The sequence below is a fragment of the Vicia villosa genome, linkage group LG3, assembly GCF_029867415.1.
Source record: "Vicia villosa cultivar HV-30 ecotype Madison, WI linkage group LG3, Vvil1.0, whole genome shotgun sequence".
NCBI lineage: Eukaryota > Viridiplantae > Streptophyta > Magnoliopsida > Fabales > Fabaceae > Vicia > Vicia villosa.
Window position 1 is genome coordinate 187,940,338 of NC_081182.1, and position 20,779 is coordinate 187,961,116.

Genomic DNA, 20,779 nt, shown 5'->3' on the forward strand with positions numbered 1-20,779 from the left:
TACCTTTGTAAATTGAATTTTGTAATGATCCGTGTGTGGATGTATACAAAATGCTTGTTTATCTTTCGAAAGATGTTTTGAAAAGAACGTTAACTTTGTAATAACCCGTGTTTGGATGTATACAAAGTATTGTCTTTTTTTGAAAGTTTTGAAAAATCAACAGTGTATGAGAATTTTGTTTGTTTTGATTTGAGCAAGCAAACTAGGAGGTCTACCCTGAGTTGTAAGGTCTTTATCCTATTTCCTTTAAAAATCTATCCTTTCACCGGATATAAAAGCAAGGTTCGATTTTGTACTCGAAACAGTAGAATTTTGACTTTGATTTTGAAAGGAATGAGAAGGGATTACCTCAAGAGGTGCAAGTGTGATTGTGATTGGATTCAGATATTTATCTTTGAAGTTAGTGATCTAACGGTTCAATTTTTATCTTTGACATACACGCAGTTTATATTTGCTGGAAATTAAAGTGCGGAAATGTAAAGTGCGGAAAGTAAATCTACGCTATTACATCGATTGTGCGGGAAATGTAAACTAGCCTATTTACATGAATTTGACATCCTATACATTTATCTAGGAATTTAAATTGCAAGAAAAATAAAAGGCATGTTTTTTGAATTTGTTATGATTTGTTTTAATTATAATTAATGCATGATTAATTAAATTAAAATGAAGAAAAAGGATGAAAATAGATTTAAACCTAGAAATTAAGTTTAAAATATGTACAAAATATTTGTTAATTAATTTTAAAACAAAACTAATTTTTTTTGAATTTTTGAAATTGATTTGAAATTGATTTAAGTTAATTAAAACATAATTATGCAAATAATTATACAAATAATTAAAACTTAAGAAGAAAATTATTCAAAATATGTACAAAATTAGCTTATAATATATAAACAATATTTAACACAAAGAATAATTTTTTTTAGGATTTTTTGATTGGTTAGAATAATTAAAAAGCAAATATATAAATATATACTAATTAATTATGTAAAATATTGAAATTTTGAAGAAAAATAAAATATTTTTATTTCAGAAAATAATATATTATTTTAGAAGTCTAAAAATATTTTTTGTGTATTTTTTGGATTTTTAAAACTATTTTAAATTAATTTAACAAAGAAATTAAAATAAAATAGAAAATAAAATAGAAAATAAATGGATACTGATCCTGTGTGGTAATCAGTGAGGGAGCATGGTGGGGAAGAGTGATCTGGCGCGTTGGATCATTCATTAAGTGAGATCAGATGGTCCAGAAATTGAGGCACGTGGTGATCAGTACACCTGCAAAGCACAGAATCAGAGATAAATTTAAAAACACGCGCGCGCTTCTGGACCAATGAGGGGGAGACACCTCATCGTCTTCAACCTTCAGACAAGGCCTTTTACAGCGCTTTTGTAAAAAAGCGCTATTGTAAGTGAACCCTAAATCTGCAAAATAACGAATAGGGTCAAACAAGCATAGAAATCGGGCGCGATGGTACCATTGGATTCGTCTTGTTCCACTGAATGTAACCCTGCCCTTAATTTGTTTTAATTTTGGCCCTAATGAAGAACCCTAATTTCGAGCTAAGTAAACCCTAAAATGGTATATGCTACAAACATCCATTAAAATCCAATTGAAGCTCCAGAAACGACCAGAGCTTCAAACCAAACACAATTATGCATCTACATCTTGTTAAATGTGCGTGAATGATGAGATATAAGTTGTTTTTAGTTTGAACAAACCGTGGCCTAGGTAGCTCGATTTATGAGGTTTCAAGACTTGGAAATGATTGAGATATGTTCAGTAGTGCTTGAGGAAAGTGTTTAAGTGTTTAGTTTGTATTGAAAATGGATTAAACTCAGAATTCGAATTTTGAATTTCCTTGAAATTTTTAAAGTGTTACAAGCATGGTACAAGCATAAGCATAGCTCTGAATTCGTGTCTCCCTTGTTACTGAACTAAGATAGCTTATTTATAAGCTATGTGTGCTTAGAATTGAAGCTAACTTGCAGCTAGTTGCCTTTGTTGAAACTTTGGTTTTTAAATATTAAAAACCTTGAATTTTTGACCAAGTCTTGACTCCATTCAATGCTCTTGCCTTGTGCACCAATCCTCTGCAGAAAATTGAAGGTTCCTTGGGTGAGTCATGCTTAGATTGTAAGCTACCATTTATCCATGCATTTTCCTTTTAATTTTAATCTTAAAGTAAGATAAAATCATGCAAAAATGGATAAAAAAGGCATGGGCTTAGTCTTGGTCGTGGGAGGCCCATAACATCATGGAAATGATGTTTGAATGCTGAAAACTTGGCCCCATTTGGAAAAAATGCAATTTTGAACAATGTTGATTTCATGTATTTTTCCAAAATTTAGCCAACTTCAACAAGGTGTAAATCCCTCAATTTTTGTCATATGAAGGAGTTCTTGCACTTTTTGGAAACCTCAAAGAGTCCTCTAACCAATGTCTTTGGTCTCATGTCAAAATGATTTTTGAAGCTCCTTGTGTGTCCTTTTGAAAAAAGTGTCTTTTTGTTGACTTTGAAAATGACCTGTAATGTCTTTGGTCATATTTTTCAAATGGTGAATGCAATGACCATGGGATCAATTGCATTTGAAAGATAATTGAATTTCCTTCAACACAAGCTTTGGTTTGAATTTTTTGGATGAAGGATGAGAGAGTTATGATCAGTCAAAGTTGAGTTGACTTTTCAGGCAAAAACCCTAATTTTGAATCTTAGGGTTTTGTTGATTTTTGATCTTTCCTTGATGAATTATGATCATCCAATGATCAAATGATGAATCCTTTGACAAAATATGGATTTTGACAAAAAAATTCATTTTTGACTGTCTGTTGACTTTTTTGGTCAAACGGGTCGTCTGTTGACTGTTTGAGCTGCTGACGGTGCGTCTGAGTGAATTGAAGTTTGAAAATTTGTATGATGGTACTTTGAGATATATGGATGTGTATGAAATCCATTTGAGCTCTCAAAAACTTGTTGCTCCTGTAAAAACAAGAAAAACCCTGATTAGGGACTGTTTGTGTAGGAGATAGTTAAGCGTACCTGATTTTTGTGCAGTGTTGAGTCTCTGCTAATCGCTTGATATTCAGAAGACTTCTAGAACAAAAATCTTGGAATTTTGAATTGTGAAAGATTGATTTGATTGATGGTACAAAACACTGAGAATTGTACTGCCAGCAGTTTGGCTGTCGACTAACTGTTCAGGTATTGATGTAGCAGTTAGAGTGAAAAATCAACAATCAAAGTTAATTTTCTTTTTTGTTGTTTTTTGTTTTTGTTTTATGTGAAAAATGAAAGTTTATTTACATGACTTGTTAGAAAAACACAGACATAATAAATAACTAATATTTACGGTATGCGGGCAAAATTACCGATAATAACCCTGAAAATCATTTAACGCACAGAAATAGGAATATTTGACTGGCAGAAAACACACAAAATATTATCTTAGTAATTAAGCAATATTATGACAAATAGTACAACATTTAATACTGACAGTACAAATATCACATACTATATTGAACAGTACGACGACTAAACGGTACATTTTAAGAAATAAGAAATACGGCAAATTTTAAGAATGACGATTGATAACCCATGCTATGAACAATAACATGTAGATGATTGGGAGTGCAACCATTGCAGGTCCACACTCTTCAGGACTATGTAGGCAGAAGAAAGTCATGATCACCGTAGCAATGGTGATGACTGTAAGAAACAGTGTCTCTATCCACTTTGCCATCTTTGTCAGGGAAGAAGAGAAAATAGATATGAGATAGGAATTTGAAAGATGAGTTGGAATTTGATGTGAGATTTTATGGAAGAAAATGAGAGGTATTTATAGAATGGAAAGAAGGAAAGAGACGTTGGGGAATGATGTGATTCCATACAAAAGGAAAATTTGAGTGGAAGTAAGATTTGAAAGAAAGTGTATGATAGTGTTGGAAAAAAGAGAGATTTGATTTTTGAAAAAGAGATTTGAAAAGATTTTTGCAAATAATGGAATATAGTACAAAAATTAGTGGGAAACAAAAGATAATAATAATCTACTTGTTACCAGTACAGTCTGTGTTTCCTGATTCTGCGCCTGCAAAAAGATTTAACTCTGTACCAATTGTGTCAGTACTATTTATCTGTAAATAAATAAATAGCATGTGTGAAGTAATAAACAGTATTTGGCGTTTGCGTAAGAATAAATTCAACTGCAAGCCAAATTACTGTATAAGAAAAATTCTAAAAACTAAGTATTTCATATGTCAGGATATTTGTTGAAATAAAAATCCATGATTATATGAGACTCTTAATTTTCAGATTGGAGTTTTCTTGAAAAATATGTGGGCAAATTTTGGGGTATAACACGCATACTAAACAGACTCGATGAGACTAGGCGGGGGTTGATTGCTAACCCTTTCCGCATGCCTTCCATGAGGACTTAACGGAGTGCCATATAGGACTTATTACACCGTGACTCCCTGCCGCAAAGCACAAATATAAACACGCCAACAAAAACAGAGCCTCTTTCGAGGACTTGGCCAGATGCATATCTAGGTCCTACTTCTCATGTTAAAGGATGATGCGAGAAAGCGATAAGATGCGAGAAAAGTAAAATGAAACGGGATCAATACCAAACGGATGATGATCCGTAAACTATAGCGAAGCAAAGCGAAGAAACTAAGAATCCCGCGAGCGAGCTAGCAAAGCAAAAGCAAATGGTCAGCACACCGATTAGCCATGAAAGCACACAAAGATCGACACACACGTCGAGCACAATCACAATACACCTGCAAGAGGAACAAGCAAACCAAACAAGCAAGTATAAAGTAAAAGGATCGTGTCTCCCGGATGAGAACACGATACAGATGCATAGGATTGTGTCCGCAAGTGAAGCGGAACACTCGGGTAATAATCGTCGATCGGTGACTATCCAAAGGCCTTGCACACTAGCACACAAGTTAGAGATAACAAACATCGCAATCGGAATTGCGTTATTACTATAAAGCGAAAGGAAACGGACAAGTAATGCAAACATGAAATGGATAATGAAACATCAAAGAGAAATCAAACATGGATGATCTACAAATTAATGAAAACAAAACATCTAGCAAGATAGTACGTCTCATGAGCTTTCCGACGATATAAAGAACGTGCAAATCGGAGCTACGAGTAAAAAGTTATGTAAGATTGAAGTTATAAAAGAAAACACAAAATTTGCACACAGGAACCGGTTCCTGCATAGGACAACCCGGTTCCTAGTACTAAAAATCAGAGGCAGAAAACTGGGAACCGGTTCCCACCTAGGGACAACCCGGTTCCTGGTACTAAATCACAGAAGCAAGAATATTTCATACAGCTGGGAACCGGTTCCCACCTAGGGACAACCCGGTTCCTAGTGCAAAAACTCAAGGGGAAAAACAACGCAGGAACCGGTTCCCACCTAGGGACAACCCGGTTCCTGGTGCAAAAACACAGAAAACCAGCAATTTTGGATTGAGTGGAAACCGGTTCCCGCCTGGGACAACCCGGTTCCTGGCGTAGCAAAATCAGTTTTTATGCATTTTTAAGGCTCCGGAGCCATTCGCACTCAATCCAAAACCGTTCCAACTTGAGATTAGAGCAAACAAACATTGAAAATTCATGCCATACGTAAATCCGCGAATCAAGTTAGTCACATATCAATAAACATGCTAAGTGTGACGCGTCAAGCAAGGCAAATATCAAACAAAAGCACTACACATGCATTTGTGCAAACACTTTGAGTGCGACACAAGTAACATGCATGAACATCAACAATTAAGCACACAAAATCATCCAATAATCACGGATTCGAACACGAATTTCACAATTCATCATCAACGAGCAACAATTATATGCAATCAACATAAAATCCAAACACAATTCTCATGAACACGGCACATTCGAACAAAGTATGAACAAATTCACCGATCAATTATCAATTAATCAAGAACAAGAGGTAGATCAAGATCCGAATTCACATAATAATCAACAATTAAGCACTTAGTTCGAGATCCGAAAGCTTACCGAATGAAGATCTAACAGAAGTGCGAACACGAACACGATGCGAACGTAAACACGACACGAACGCGACACGACACGAACGCGACACGACACGAACGCGACACGAACTCGAACGAAATCCGGAGGGAGAGAGAGTGAGGGTGCGCGAGATGCAAGGAGAAGAGGAAGAGAAATTCGAACTTCGATCTTGATTCTTCAATCCATGTTCTTGATCTTGATGAAGATTGATGAATCTTGATGGAAGTTTTATGTAATTTGTGGTTTTGATCTATGAAAATTGAGAGAGAATTGAGAGAAAGTGTTTGTGAAGAGAATTGGTGAATTGAAATTATGAGAGTCCTCCCTTGATTTGTGAAGAGAAAAATGTTTATATATGTCAACGCGAAATGTCCAAAGTGCCCTCGGTGCGTCTCATTTTGGCTCGTTTTTAAGGAAATTCGGTTCGGCTCTGAATTCCGAAACGAAACCAATACCGTTGTGAAGATGACCAAATTTGTGGCTCATCGCCGTGAGAATCGTCTCAATCCAATAAGCGATGAAGAAAATATGCCCGTTTGAATGGCGAGAAACGCCGATTAATCTGGTCTGACTGTGCAGAATTTTGTGAGTACCGCTCAAAGAACTCGATGAAACCCTATCTTCGGCTCAAAATCTGGACAAGCATGTGTGACGAAGAAACGAAGCTAACGAAATTTCTGAGAAAATGCCGCCGGAATGGACTTCATACGATAAAAATCGAAGAAGTTATGAATTTTCAAACTCGGCGCGACATACTCGAAAACACACTTTTTACCGAAACAACGCGACGATTCTTAAAATTCAGGGAATTTTCCGTGCATAATTGGCCTTCGGTCCGAACATATGAAATCTTGGTAATGATGGTACGGAGCTCCAGTTAAATTTTCAAGTGAATCCGACGAGCGGATTAGGAGATATGAATTTTCCGAGGTCCGAAACCCTACATTCAGCATTGTTTTTCACTACGAAACCTCAAGTATTTTGCAAATCTGGCAACCTTCCTCAAAGAATTGGCTTCCAAGCCGAACACGAAAGTTGTAGATATCGTCAAAACAGTCAAGACAACGCGAGAACTTAGCTCATATCACCCCTCAAATATGACTTGCGAATTTTCTCTTATTTCCACTATTTAAACCATTTTTCACACCTTATCTTCATAAACCCATGAAAACTCTTTATTATTTTTCTTCCATTTTCGAACGACGAAATAAACGTCATTGTTAACTTATAGCTCCAATAAAGAGGGAAAATTTTGGGGTGCAACAGCACCACAACTGGGCGAGGTTCTTTCATGGAACACTGTGTCTGGCACGCTTGTCGCCTCAAACACTTTGTACCCCATGGGAACTGTAGACCCTAGTGACCATTAGGGACCACTTGTCCGCGTCTAGATTTCATACCCGTGAGATTGGGGTGGGGCAGGAAACCTTGGCTCCTACATACCATTACTTCTTCATACTCGAGGTTGGACCTTTATTTGGTCTATTCTCATGGTGCTTGATATTCTGGTATTCTAAAAAGGCGTCGAACCTTTGATCCTGTGACATTTGGCCTGTACGGAGGTTTTATATCAGTCATTCAGAGGATTGTACAGTGGTTACTAAGATTATAAGGACCTTGATCCCATGCTGTTGCATCGCATAACATCATTGCTTTATCCACTTCATTTATGGGAGATCCTAAAGTCTATTTCAAAAAAAAAAGAAAAAAGGAAATAGAAAAGCGAAAAAAAAAAAAAGATACTCTATACAAAATAAAGCTTAGATTCCAAAAGAAAAAAAAGAAGAACAAAAGTGTATGAAAAGACTTTAGGATCTCTCATAAATGGAACATGCATTCATACTATCATGCATTCCATGGTTCTTTCAGAGACTTGTGGGACCCTTTTTATCCAGATTTCTAGATCAACAACAGATTTGACTTCTCACTGCCACAACTCCAAGATCAACTATGGAACAACTCCGTGAGGAAATGGATGAGATGAGGGTACAAATGGGTCATCTTATGTTGGAGATGCAAGACTTGATCCATAATCAGGGTGCACTAAAAGAGGAAAACAATCAGTTGAAGACTCAGTTGAGCTTGGTCATGGAAGTTCTGAAGACGATACTAAGAAAAGAAGGTGATGTTGTCCCTGCTGCTGCAACAGAAATTGTTGACTCCTTCTCTTCAATAGGATCTCTTTCCATTCATGGGATGCCTCAGGGAGCTCTCCCTCAACTTCAAGTGCCATTACTTCCACGTCAACTGGTTCATATTCCTAGAATGAATCGAGGGGGCCAAATGTGTGGACAAAAACCTAAGATGCCTCAGAGGGTTCTCGATCCGATCCCGATGCCTTATGCTCAGTTACTTCCCCGCTTGCTGGAATTTCGGTTGGTTGAGCTACGCGATTTGTCCATGCCTGAAAAGATTCCCCCTAATTTTGATGTCAATGCTCGCTGTGAGTACCATTATGGGGCGCCTGGTCATGATACTGAGAATTGTAGGGCGCTGAAACATCAAATTCAAGATCTCATTGACTCAAAAGTGATTTTGCTCACCCCCGAGGGTATGAGCGTTCAAGGAAATAGAGTTCCATCTGTGGTGGAAGAAAAGGTTGATTCATACTTCTATGTCGGATCTACTTCAAGTCAGAAGCACAACACACTATCTTGGATTCCGAATTCTCCACTTTATCAGTCTTTGATTGTTTCACAACCAAATCAAAAAAGGAAGACACCTGAACAGATTGGGTATTTGAATCATCACCAGCAACATGGTCTACAAAGGCCGAGGAGACCACCAAGAAGAATTGACCCAATTCCTATGACCTATAGTCAACTGCTTTCTCATTTACTCAAGGATTCTTTGGTCCAACTGAGGGAATCTAAGCCCCCACCAACACCGATTCCTCAAGGATATGACTTAAATGCAAAGTGTGAGTACCATTCTGGGACATCTGGACATTCAACTGAGGATTGTAATATTTTGAAACACAAAGTCCAAGATCTCATTGACTCCAAAGCAATATCATTCACTCCAAATGGCCTGCACATAAATTGAGGAGTCATGAATATCCGTATTCCATAAAGCATCTCCAAAGAACAATAAGCCCAAACGGAGTCAAGCCTCCTCAAAAATGGCAATAATCATTTCATTTTTGTATTCTCATTTCAGTATTTCCTGTTTTGTTGAAGGCTACTTCCCTGTTTAAACTCGTTGGTATGGTAACAATTAAAGCACCACAAATTCTCGAGCAACTTTGTCAGAATCTTTTTCCAAAAAGTAATCAAGAATGTTCTGTAGAAGCATCTCTCGTTCTCAAGGTTCTTGTGCTCAGTTGTATCCGTGCAGGTTGGTGTTTCAGTCGGTGTTTGAGCTTTCCTTACAACAGATGGCTTTTCTGAGCTTGATGACCATATAAGATTCTTTCCACTTATGATGGCAATTACTATTCTAGCAACTATGCTTGGGGCTCCCGATTGAGGGATAAGCAAGACGTACTCTTATCTTGAGCATTGCATCACTCGCATTGCTCGAATCCCTAAAGTAAGGCAAAAGTTTACAACTCTTGGGTGACTTTGTTGGAGTTTTCTTTTGAAGTAATCTGAAGTGTTTGGAAGGGACTGCAGAAAGTATTCAAGCTCAATAAGTCCAGACGGAGTCAAGTCTCCTCAATAACGACATTCATTTAGTTTCTTACTGCATTCTCATAGTAATTTTTCCTTTGTGTGTTTAAGCATCGATAGCATGTAAAAGCTTGTTAATCATTGAATGAAAATAAAAATACATTGTGTATGTTTGTCTTGAAGTAATCCATTTGTTTTCACTCATAAAATGTTTTTGGCATTACGATACCAACTTTACTAATTGTTTGCTTAGGCAAAAAGCTGAGGGAGAATGATGAAAGATAAAAACGCAAAAATCTCTAATCATGTGTTTTTGAATAAAAAACCCTACTGAGGATGTACAGGCATTGTTTCAAATCCCCAAACACCAGAGATATAAGGGAGATAGACCCTCGTTAACCCCTTTGAGCCTTGAAGTAGGAGTTTCTTTTCTAATCACAAAAACCCTTATTTTAACCTTGGGGCAGGGTAGTGTTCATTTAACTTGATCGAGTGTTCAAAACTCACCAAAAGGGTATGCATCTAAGGATACAACAATGGTTATCCTTCAAAAGGTTGAGGAATGACAAAACCGTAACGATTATCCTTATTCCATCAAGAGATCAATAGATGACGATACCACAATGGTAATCCTTCATCAAATCAAAGGAGTGAGGCAGTCACGATCTTTCAAACAAATCAAAGCAACGCAACATTACACGACTTGTTCAAAAAAAAAAGAGAGAATTAGAAAAAGAGCCCGCTAAGTCAACAACATGAAAACAAGTGACTTAGGCAAAATCCTGGACATCCCGCTGGACTCCAAAATAAAATTCAAAAGAATTTGTCCAGGCAAAAGTTAGGGAAATAAAAAAGGAAAAGCAAAGCAGGAGTGAAAAACAAGGATTACAAAATAAAGATCCTCGTCAAAAGAACAAAGTCGTGTGATCAGACACCAAAAATGCAAGATAAAGTGACTGCCATGTCCAAAAAACCTCATTGATTCTTCAACCATCTCAAAATTCCTTGTGAGGGATGAGCATTTGTGTCGAGCTAACTGGACATAGGACTGGAGAACATCACGAAGGGGGTGGGTACGAATAATTTTGAGCCTAAAAATCCTTTGTTTCTAAAACCGTGAACCCGGCCAAGTTACAACCCTTAAAAGTCCTAATTGAAGTAGGGTTTATTTTGAAAACATACTCTGATGAGACAACATTTAACTAACTCCCAATGAAGCATGATACATATTTATGTTGGTATCGTACATTTGCTTTATCTTCCACATGCAAAAATTAAGATTGTGTCAACTGGTTATCCATTCACAAGAGGTCGCAACCTCATTTCAATAAAAAGTTTTAAAACTTCAAGACTAACATAGGCTTCGCACTAGAATTATCATTCTTAGAATTAACATTCTTTTGCATACAAAACATCTGCTTAAACATCAAAAAATTTCAGGATGAGAATCAGTGAGTAACTTGATCATGTCAAAGTACAAGAGACTTGAGAACTCCGAGGAGGAAAAGCTAATCATCTCAAATGTTGACCATCAAGGGGCAAGTTATCCAAAGAACTCCGTTGGGCATGAACAGTTAATGCTTTCCTTGATTACCTTGAGGGGAAGAGTTTGAAGACTCCGTTGAGCGTGGTAAAGTTGCTTCCATATTTGTTTGACTCCAAAACAATGGAAGCTTGAGGAATTCTAGTACGATGTACCTAATCAGGGGCAATTGAATCGAGGTTTGACCTCTCAAATTCAACATATTTGGGGCAATCACGTCGATAAATCTCTTCAAGCTTCCATCAATCTGAGGTAGTCACATCGATAAATCTCTTCGAGCTTTGATCAATCTAGGGGCAATCATGTCGAGGAATATCTCTTGAGTTTGACCAATCTGGGGCAGTTACGTCGAGATTCGACGAATCTCTCCAAGGTTTCTTTAGTGCAAATTCCTTCATGGGTCGTGAAGCTTGGGGAAAAATCTTGAGTCATATTGTCTCTCCCCGAGCATTGGAGTTTATTTCCCCTAGAAATTTGGTCTCTCCCTAAGCATAGGAGTTTATTTCTCTTGAGAGTTTGTTCCATCCCTCAAGCATAGGAGTTTATTTCTCCTAGGAGTTGTTCTACTTCCCCCATCTGGGCTCCTTATCTGGATCTCTCATCCCCAACATGGTGAATCGAGGGAATCTCCTCAAGCTGAAAATCCTCCAAGCAGTGGCACATGGTGATAAGTCAGAAATTATTCTTCAAGTCAAAGAAGGAGCATCTTACAAATCAAAGTCCAATATCTATTGGCACCTCCACATGGTCCTTAACACTAAGGGGATTCTCCCTGGTGTTTACCTCACTAATGCCTTTATTTGGCACTCTGCATATAGTATCCATTGCATATAACATTGCATCCTCAAAAGCGTAGCATATCCATCAAAATGGAGCATTACGCCATACAAAAATTCCAAACATGAATCAATGCATAAGCCAGTTTGCATGTGCCCAGAAGGTACGAAATAATATATATCCCTGGAAGAAGCCTCATCTTCTCTCTACAATATGGATCGGATACAATGTCTTTCTTCGTCAGAATCGTTGTCTCCGAGGTTATTTCCCGTATGTTGCGTGCAGATTAGAGCGTGAATGAGGGTGGGCATTCAACCCATCTCATTTTTCAATCGTTTGAATAACCATACTTAGTGTGTGGCAATTCGAACGATTGCCGCTCTTGAAGGGTTACACCCCGCCTTTTGGCCTGAGGGATTAATGTAATTCTTATGCTTCGTAAGCATCGATATCTCCGTAATCTCCAATGGTTACACCCATCTTCTTGTCGAGTCTAGTCGTCACTAGTCTTGTCGCGGTTATTTCCCGTATGCTGCGTGCATATTAGAGCGTGAATGAGGGTGGACATTCAACCCATCTCATTTTTCAATCGTTTGAATAACCATACTTGGTGTGTGGAAATTCGAATGATTGCCGCTCTTGAAGAGTTACACCCCGCCTTTGGCCTGAGGGATTAATGTAATTCTTATGCTTCGCAAGCATCAACATCTTCGTGATTCTTCAATGTTTACCGATGTCTTTTGATCGAGTCTAGTCGTCACTAGTCTCTGTGGTCCCCTTCCCTCATGCGGACAAAATTTCAGGTCCAACCCCCGTGTTGTGAATCCTTTGCCTTCCGACCTTCGAACCATTTCAAAGCCCAGTTCCCAACCTGGCAAACCCTTTCGAAACCCAGTTCCCAACCTGGAAAACCCTTTCAAAGCCCAGTTCCCAACCTGGCAAACCCCTTCAAAGCCCAATTCCCGTTCTGGCAAACCATTTCAAACCCAATTCCCAATCCCCAGCCTCAGTATTGTCGATAATCTTCTCCTTCTCCAACCTCGTTGTTGATGTTTATCCTTCTTCAATTCTTGTGAGTCGTGAGTTTGTTATTCTCACCCCGATGTTGAGTCATAGATCGCACGAGATCTTTTCTTTTCAGTCCTGAAGATCGTACGAGATCTTCTCCCGATGTTGAGTCATAGATCGTACGAGATCGCTTTCCTTTCAGTCTTGAAGATCGTACGAGATCTTCTCCCGATGTTGAGTCATATAGATCGTACGAGATCTTTTTCCTTTCAGTCTTGAAGATCGTACGAGATCTTCTCCCGATGTTGAGTCATAGATCGCACGAGATCTTTTTCCTTTCAGTCTTGGAGATCGTACGAGATCTTCCCCCGATGTTGAGTCATAGATCGTACGAGATCTTTTTCCTTTCAGTCTTGAAGATCGTACGAGATCTTCTCCCGATGTTGAGTCATAGATCGCACGAGATCTTTTTCCTTTCAGTCTTGGAGATCGTACGAGATCTTCCCCCGATGTTGAGTCATAGATCGTACGAGATCTTTTCCTTTCAGTCATTGTCTCATACAACCATTCTCTTTGAAAACCTGTATTGGCACCTCGGCTATATTACATACTACCACTATTCAAATCCATTATTCACTGTAAATATCCCCACCAGAAAAACAAAAATTCTCTTTCCCCAGCAGATATCAAAAGAAAAATAAGGGTAACACTTACACCATCTTTTCTTCAGGACAAATTTTAGGTCTTGGATATTTAATCTTCTTCTACCTCGAAGGTTCGAAAGGCTAGCGCCAATTTCACCTTCAGGTTTAAGACGATTAAATAGGGGCAGCTGTCATACCCCAAATTTGTCCTACCCTTTAATTTCTAATTGGCTTAGACTTCATATTCATATGCATACTTTCAATAGGTCATCTAACACATCATTGCATTCATAATCCAAAACACATGGGATCGAGGATCAATCGTAGAACAAACTGGGGCTCGCAAGGTTTTGTCATGAGCTTGTTCATTCAAAAAAGATGTTGACACTTTATTAGAAGATGACGATTAATTCGGTCTCCCGAAGAATGCTTGATCATATGGTTTCAGATTACATGGACATCTCGACTTAGGGTTTATTTCCCCAGGCACTTGGTGGTCAGGAACTTCATTGGAATCGGGGTGTCTATGATTAGAATACCTAATTGATTAGATGGTTGTTGTAAACTTGATCACATGACTTTGATATGGCCTTATAGTTTGGCTTAGAACATTAAGTCATCCGGATTGTTCGCTTACGTTGTAAGCCATTGGTTCGAGTGGATGGATTCATTTAGGTGGTCCCTTTCAATGCAAGTTATTGGACCAGCCTACAAATGGGTTGATCATATCTCAAGTCCAAACATGAAAATTTGGGAGCTCTTCTGATTCCAACAAGAGAGAATTTCACTTTGTATTCAAAAGGATACAAACTCATATTCATTACAGTTCAAATCAAAATTAAATTCCGTTACAAAAGAGATACAAAAGAATTACAACCAATTGACCAAAGTCAACATGTACACATATCACTGTCCAAGTTCCATTTACATCCATTCCAAATACACTTCAAAACCATATCCAAAACCAAAAGACCCATTACAGTTATGTTACATCACCAATCTATGCAAATTACACAAAGTGTATGTCAATCCTAAACCATTTCTCTTCATTTCTTCATCTTCAAGCCCATTCCACTCTAGCTTCATTTTCTACCTTCATTCTTTCATTGATTCTAGGCTGCCTTGTATCTGCAGATCATCATATCATTCCAGGGCCATTTAATGTACCAACCTGCATCATCAATGTATAAAATAGTCACACATACAGTCCACAAACATGTTGAATCAAATAAAAAAAATTCATGAAGAAAAAGCAGCCTACTGCAGTGTTGTGCATACATTCTGAACAAAATCCTACAACCGGTTTAAAAATCCAAACATCTTCACGGTCGACTAAACTCAAGAGTAACCTTGCAATTCACCTTTCAACAAACAGCAGAATAAAAGAGAATTAAAAAAAAAACTAAGTTATGTAGTATGTTTTCAGCACCATCACAGCTCACATCATACTTTAAAGTCAAGAAAAGAAAACATTGGAGGCAACTTGCAATCATGCTCACCACCACTTATTACAAAACCTGAAGAAGTTAAGCAAGTGTTTCAATTGGGTTCTCCTTCAAGAAGTGTTGGAATTTCAGATTCAATTACTCAGTAAACAAGTTTAGAGTTCATAACTAATCCTAACCACCTAAAGCTAAGACCAAACAGTAGCCACCTTCAAATCAATCCAAAACCGAACCGGTTCACATAACTTGCAGCCCTGCACAAAATCAATTCAAATCACTAATCAGTATGCCTCCACTTCAAAGCCACATCAAAGTCCATAGAATTCAAAAACTATAAGTCAACAGCCTTTCATCCAGAACCAATACCAAACAGTTACTAACATAACAATCTTTTAACTATCCCAACACTCAGTTTCATAACTAATTGTTCAAACCTATCACTAACCAATTTCATAACAGAAACAACAGAAAATACTAACTTCCTAACTGTCACATAACCATCGAAACAGAGTCATAACAACCTAACTCAATTCTAACCATACAATTCAAAGACTAAACACAAAATACCACATTCAAATTCCAGCCATACTATCACATAAACTCCCATTTTCCAATTCCCAGATTTTCTATCAATTACTAACTAACAGCATTGTTTTCATAACCTCTTAATTAACTGTCAATTCAATTTTAACCAACCCCTAACAGTTTATAATTAACTCACACCTCAGCTTATAACTAACATTAACTAACAGTGCCAGCTCTTACTAACAACCACATACCGGTTCGGTTAACCAACTTTTGTTTTCTAACAGTTCTTAAAACTAATAGAGCTTCAATCTTAACTGACTTCCAACAAAACTACAAACCTATAACCGAATCCAAACCTCCTTAACTAACCACTCCAACTAACTCTAACAGAAAACCTAACTAACTTTCTCCCTCACCCTTCACTTTCAAACATCAATAACAGAACCTAACTAACTTTTTAAACCAAAACTAACTTTTGTAACTAACTTCACAAAAAGCCTATAACCTCTTCTAACTGTCAAAAACAGAATAAACTAACTGTAACCAACTTCACATTTCCCAACTATCATATAACAAACTTCAACTAACTATAACTGAATCAAAACCTCCCTATAACAACCTCTAATCCTAGTCAGCATCTCCCAACCTCAATCCTCACCTATCTAACTGAAACCATTCCTCACTCCAAGCCTCACAATCACCCGAACCTGTGCTCTATATATACACATCATCACCTTCAATCACTTCAACCACACGCTCATTTCTACCCTTCACCATCACCTTCTCCATTCTCTCATAACCTCTCATCCATCAATCACCAACCTTCACTTCAATCTCTCACCATAATCATCTTCATCCCTTAATCTCCACACCTCTGCAAATTCTCTCTCCGAGCCTTTCTCTCTCTCCCTCTGAACCTTCTTGATCCTTCAATTTCTCCCCTTCATCTTCATCACGCAAAAGCTCATAACCAAGGTTGCTCAGAGCTCGCCTTGAACTCTGAACCAACCTGAGCTCAGCCACTCCTTGCCGCCACACTCATCCTCACATTCATCACAACGACACTCGCACACAGAAATTCGAATCAGAAAATAAGGAGAAGAAGAAGATAGCGCAAGAAGGAGAAGAATAATGGAAGATTACCTGAAGTGAAGTTTTCCTCGCGAAATTAGCGCCGTCGAAGAGGCCACCGGAGCTACTCCGGTAGTTAAGTGATTCCTTGACCTCTCTTCAGTTTCTTTGTTGTTGTTTGGTAGATTAGTCTTCTCCGATTGTTAACCCTAAGGTCTCGATCCATAATACTTCCCCGTAATCATTTGATTCCATATTTCTTCAACCTAGGGTTTACAATTTGTGAGTTAAATTCAAAAGGATCTGAGGAAATTGATACGAGATTGTGTGAAAGGATGAAGAGGGGATTCGTGTAGGTTGAGTTCATCACGGTTTGGCCAAGCTCCGCCGCCTCCGGCGCGGCGGAGCGATTTCCGTTGAGGGGTGTATTTCGTTTGAACGAGAGAGAGAGAGTTGAGTTGTAGAATCTGAATAGCCACATTGGTTCACCCTAAATTCCTCTTTTACTTGTTTTTTTAATCAACATTAGGATTAGTTAGATTTAATTAGGTTAATTAGAGTCTAATTGAAACTAAATGAGGTTAATTGAAACTAATCTGAACAAAAATGGACTATTTCCTTTGGGCCACGATTTTCTATTTTCCCCCCTTTTGGCCCATATAACACGTTTTACTTTGCTGAAAATCTGAAACAAAAATCACCTTGGGCCTTCACCGAATTGTTCACCTCACCCCCATAGCCCAGTCACACGTTTTGGCCATAGGAGAATTCTGGAACAAAAATCTTTCATGGGCCTCAATCTCTTTGGGCTTGCAGCGCCATTGTCTGGGTTGCATCATTGTAATCCAGTTAACACCACCATTCTCAGTATATACCCCCTGACACCATAGAAAATTGTTAGAGTTAGATTTTTTTCTTATAGTTTTTTTCTATTATTTTTAGGTTCTAAGAAACAATAAAATCAATAATAAAATTTGGTAAATTTAGGTTTTTAGTACAATTTAGGCTTGACTTAGGATTCTCTTAACACCTAAAAACTCATAATAATAGTAGTATTTTTAGACTAATTTTAGTACTCATTTTTGGATCATTTCTTTTATTTCTTTTGTACCATTTCCATGTTATTTTCGTATAATTGTTGTGTGATTTTGTTGCTTAACTTTTGGCCATATTTTAGGCCTATGTTGATTTGTATGCTCCCTTAATTTAGAATCTATCTCCTTACCATGTTAACTTTAGGTAGGTATCCCTTTGTATAAACAACAATCTCTAGGTTTAGAAATTAGGCTAGTCTCCCCTTTTTTCTTTTCTTTTTCTTTTACAACATTAAAACATCTAATAAATATCAAGATAAAATCCCTTTAAAAAATACCAAGAAAACACTAAAAAAACATTAATAAAAAAGTGAAAATCATTAAATAGGGAATGGAAGCTTGAATCTCCCTTGCTTAAGGGAATCATTCGAGTGCTTGGATCTCCCTCTGCTTAAGGGAACCATTCGAGCGTAAGTTCCCAATTTCTAAAAAACACCAACCCAAGAGTAACTCGAGTTTCCCTTGCTTAAGGGATTTCCTCGAAACGCTCAAAATCTCTCTCTCATCTCTTTTCTTAAGGGCGATGTTATTTCCGCTCGTACGCATCGTAGGTCGTCCCTTATGCAAGAGCGCGAACGTTAACTCCGCCCAACTAAAAAACACAAAAACAAACAGAAAATCGTGAGCCGAGCTACGGTAACTCTGATTCCTGAAAAGGATACGTAGGCAGCGGGGTAGGGCCCGTGCAAGTACAATTCTTTCTTTTCCCTACATTTTGCATTCATTCGCATGTAGACATAGACATAGTACACAACCTTTAGATAGAAACAAACATAGGTGGATACCATCGAGTACGATGGGCGCGAGGGGTGCTAGTACCTTCCCCTTGCGTAACCGACTCCCGTACCTAGATTCTCTGGTCGCAAGACCGTGTTCTTATCCTTTCTTAGGTTTTCTGATATTCCTTTCCCTTATGGGATAAATATATTGGTGGCGACTCTGTTCTTTTTTTGCGAGCGTGCGACAACTGGCGACTCTGCTGGGGACGTTAGACCTATTGCGGGTCCGTACTTAGCGATTCGATCCTAGCCTTTGTTTGTTTCTTTTATTGGGTGTTTCTTTGTTTATATGTTTACATCTGTTTATATGTTTGCATATCATGTCTATTTCCGCTTGCACATCATGCATCTGGACTATATTATGGGTCCCCGTGGGGGCCACATATTTTTTTCTGCTCTGTTTTGCAGGTGGGGGGTTTTTGTGAGGTAAAAGGCCCACTACCCAGGCCAGTGACACATAGGATTAGCGTGGACGCTCATGTTGACTCCCGTAGCGCTTGCTATGATCGAGTGTGATATGGGGTACCACAACTGGGCGAGGTTCTTTCATGGAACACTGTGTCTGGCACGCTTGTCGCCTCAAACACTTTGTACCCCATGGGAACTGTAGACCCTAGTGACCATTAGGGACCACTTGTCCGTGTCTAGATTTCATACCCGTGAGATTGGGGTGGGGCAGGAAACCTTGGCTCCTACATACCATTACTTCTTCATACTCGAGGTTGGACCTTTATTTGGTCTATTCTCATGGTGCTTGATATTCTGGTATTCTAAAAAGGCGTCGAACCTTTGATCCTGTGACATTTGGCCTGTACGGAGGTTTTATATCAGTCATTCAGAGGATTGTACAGTGGTTACTAAGATTATAAGGACCTTGATCCCATGTTGTTGCATCGCATAACATCATTGCTTTATCCACTTCATTTATGGGAGATCCTAAAGTCTATTTCAAAAAAAAAAGAAAAAAAGGAAATAGAAAAGCGAAAAAAAAAAAAGAAAAGATACTCTATACAAAATAAAGCTTAGATTCCAAAAGAAAAAAAAAAGACGAACAAAAGTGTATGAAAAGACTTTAGGATCTCTCATCTCTTTTCTTAAGGGCAATGTTATTTCCGCTCGTACGCATCGTAGGTCGTCCCTTATGCAAGAGCACGAACGTTAACTCCGCCCAACTAAAAAACACAAAAACAAACAGAAAATCGTGAGCCGAGCTATGGTAACTCTGATTCCTGAAAAGGATACGTAGGCAGCGGGGTAGGGCCCGTGCAAGTACAATTCTTTCTTTTCCCTACATTTTGCATTCATTCGCATGTAGACATAGACATAGTACACACCCTTTAGATAGAAACAAACATAGGTGGATACCATCGAGTACGATGGGCGCGAGGGGTGCTAGTACCTTCCCCTTGCGTAACTGACTCCCGTACCTAGATTCTCTGGTCGCAAGACCCTGTTCTTATCCTTTCTTAGGTTTTCTGATATTCCTTTCCCTTATGGGATAAATATATTGGTGGCGACTCTGTTCTTTTTTTGCGAGCGTGCGACAATAGCTTCCTCTTGAACCTTAACCTTGAGCAAATCCAGAATGTCACCATAGTGACCCACAAACCTGTTCAAAGCATTTAATGGAATTTTATCCTTGATTATCCTTAACTTCTTGATATCAGGCACTGAGACAATAAGGTGGATGATAGGCTTCTTAGCATTCATTTTCCTGAACATTCACCAAAAGAATTATTTTTTTTATTATCCTTTTTTCGTTTTTTTTACTTGTGGATAAGACATGATAAAGATATGCACATGATGAGTGATGAATGCAACAATTATATGAAATAAAAAATAATAAAACATATAATTAAACACATAAGCACATAATCCCTAGGTTCATAGGTTCGACGTAACGGCTTAGGGAGCCTACCCTTCCCATTGGTATGTTCTAGAAGGTCTCATGGGGTCGTTCGTAGCCGCCGAGACTTTTTGTCTCTTTGGATTTTAGAACAGCTCATTTATTCATGAGGTTCGAGTTTTAGGGGTAGGTTCCCAGAGAGATCAGCTAAATACCAAGTCCTGCCCTCAACAAAGTCAAGCCTCGTATCAGACATTTCCGAATATATAACCCACTCTAGGTGGGATTATCAATAAGACTTGTAGGCGATGTAAGTCCCCTCTGGTCTTAAGGATAATCCCCACGCTTAGGTTTAACAACAGTTTTATAATCCC